Source organism: Pocillopora verrucosa, chromosome 9 (assembly GCF_036669915.1).
Source record: "Pocillopora verrucosa isolate sample1 chromosome 9, ASM3666991v2, whole genome shotgun sequence".
Classification (NCBI taxonomy): domain Eukaryota; kingdom Metazoa; phylum Cnidaria; class Anthozoa; order Scleractinia; family Pocilloporidae; genus Pocillopora; species Pocillopora verrucosa.
In genome coordinates this window covers 8,676,599-8,679,421 of record NC_089320.1, presented here as the reverse complement: position 1 = coordinate 8,679,421, position 2,823 = coordinate 8,676,599, and the positions used below count along the sequence as shown (strand labels likewise).

The 2,823-nt window shown below is 38.2% G+C and overlaps 1 pseudogene; it reads right to left on the bottom strand.

Annotated features, from left to right (window-relative positions):
* Positions 1-1,388: 1,388 nt before the first annotated feature.
* On the bottom strand, positions 1,389-1,936 carry LOC136283467 (uncharacterized; annotated as a pseudogene).
* Between the last annotated feature and the right edge of the window lie 887 nt (positions 1,937-2,823).

The window sequence follows — 2,823 nt, the reverse complement described above, 5'->3', positions numbered from 1 at the left end:
AACAAATACAGTTGCATTGATAAGCGTTCCTCCGATCATTATTGCTCTCCTTGCCATTTTATTTATCTTCAACATTATTTCGAGAATCGCCAACAAGTATTCATCATGAAACTTTTGACAGTGTTCTTCTTCTATCTCGTTGATGTAGAATACTAAGGCAGTCTCAATGATTGTGTAGACTGCTGCGAACTTGATTGCATTCATAAGTTGTACATAGCCCGAACATTTTAAGATGGTAAAATCTTTTGTTATTCAAAGCACCATTTTGCCGCAATTGATGCAGCGATAACGACAGTGAACTTAACATAGTTCATGAAACTTGAACTCGGATCAGAGGTCATCGGTCCCTTGATAACTTTCTTCGCAATCCATTCGACTCCAGAAGCCAATCAAGTCAAGGTAACTGAATCCCTCAATGTTTTCACAGGCCTATTATCAGGTATTTTATTTGGTAAACAGAAAAGAAGAAAAAAACAATCCGTTGACTTTACTCTTACAGGAATCTGTGGTTGTGTGTTTTGCTGCATTTCCCTTAGCTGTGCTAGTTTTGGTTTATTAACGAGAGCCATCTACTCTTTTCTTTTATAGTACAGTCCAACCAGTAAATAACAACATTTGCTACTGAAAGAATTTCTGTGAGTGAGAATGATGCTGATGGTTCTGGTACCGGCTCTGGTTGTAATCCATCGGGTTGCTTTAAACCTCCTTTCGTCTTCTTTTCTTTTCTCACTCTGTTATTGTTTTCAGCAAGTTTTTTGCTAGCTGCGACACGCCCTGGGTCTTTATTTAGCTTTGTCTTATTTTTTCAGTTGAAGTCACCTGTTGAGCCGGCGCTTCTTAAGGTTCTTTACCATCCGGTTTATTTGTGGATACATAATTTTAAGTTCTTGCGCAAGTTCTTACATAATTTCTAACACAAGTTATTATCAAGTACTTACACAAGTTCTTATTCAAGCGTTTGATAAGACGTGAATCAGTTTCTTCACAAGTACTGTCTATTTCTTTATCATAGACCGATGACCAAATTCTCCTGTGCCTTGCACTGAACGCTAAACTCACGAGTTCATCCATCCTTTGCTTCATATCTCTCGAAGCAGTGCAATCAGTGAGAATGATCAGTGTATTTGTTCCCTCATACAAATAACTATTAATCTTGAGCCAATTATCAATCTGGTCTTGGAGTGGAGTTAAGAAAGGTAAGGCCTTATCATTTTCTCCGAAACAGTCATATGTAATGTTGTGAGTGAATGTTTTACAGAGGAGAACGATGTAATAAAACTTTCGTCGGAAGGTGGTGCTCAAGAGATCGACTAGGAATCTTGTCTTTTCTGAATTTCTAGGTCCGAACATTAATGCATTAAATGAAATGTGATCAGGATTAATTTTTTTTATTGATCTAATTGATTGTGACCACGAGAAAAAGTTGGTGTCTTATCTTCTCTTATTACTTTCTTATCATCATTAGCACTCAAAGCTGTCTTGTTGATTGACTCATGCTTATGCGACCTGATCACATTCATTTTCCTCCTTTGCATGTTTCCGCTGAGTGAACACTCCCTATAGTCGTCGTGAGTTATACTCTTGATACTCTTGTTTATTACAACCTTTTTAATCCCTTTGCACTTCTTCTCCTCTTTTCCCTCAAACTTCTAGTAACTGTAGAGTTTTGCTCCCAATCTAACAGACTCTTCAATGACCTTTCCACCAGCTTCATCTTTCATCATTCCCACCACCTTTTTGTTGCGGCCAGTTGGTATCCCTGACACGTGATCTTCAAAGTAATTACTTGAGTCCAACTTATCTCCAACATCTTTATTTATATCCTTGTAGAAGTCTTCGGTTTCGATCTGGTAGGCAAGACTGTCAGTGTCTGAATTTTCAATTAGTTGTAGTAAGAGTCGTACAACAACCTTTTTCTGATATCGAAGATGCTCATTCCACAATAGACCGGTTTATCGAACACTAGCTTAGTTCGCTTCATGTGGATTGCAATGAGATCTTCATTGAATATGGTCAGTTGCTTGAAGTTTGGTTTTGCTGAAAGCCTCTGTGCTTCCTTGCGTTTGCTAACTAATCTCACATCCATCCGATTCCTGATGTTTTCCATAGTTTTTCCGAAAACAGAATTGTTCATCAGCTCAAAGAAACCTTTTTTGAATTCATTTGTTGTTTTCGCATGAAGGTTTGTGTTGAGCTCAAGGCTCTTCTTTGAAGCTTATTCCACTATGAATATTTTTGATCCTCAAACTAAGGTATAAATATTGTTTGAGGTTCTTATGATGAATGACATATTTCTCCTTGTCATTGAGATTAAGAACCAGCTTCTCAACTTTATTGATCATAAGCCCCTGGAGAGCAAGTGGGTAGTCGTTAAGCGAGTCATGAGGCTCTTTTGGATACTCAAGATCTACCTCAAGAATGCAAGGAATATTTCTCCAGTTGTCAAAGTCAGGCATGTACTCGAAACCTCTAATAGGAAGAGGCTTACACATTGCCCATCCATAAATATTGTTTGCATTAAGAGAGGTTGTTTTTCGTTGCCTTTGTTTTATCATGAGCTTCACTCATAAATGGATTAGTTGCCCGTGCAGAGCGATTTGAGGTCCTTGAGATTCTTCCCCGAATTCTTTTTTCCATCATCAGCAGCATGTCTGGACCTCTCAATGGCTCAAGCTCAACGTTTGTCACCTTCAATGCAACATCCTAAGCCAATTCAGGAGGAGTGAAATACCGTCAAGACAGACGTTTTTGAACTCTTCGAACAAGAACAAATCTGCAAGCAAGAGAACATCCGTTTTGAGTTAATGGTCATAATAATCAATT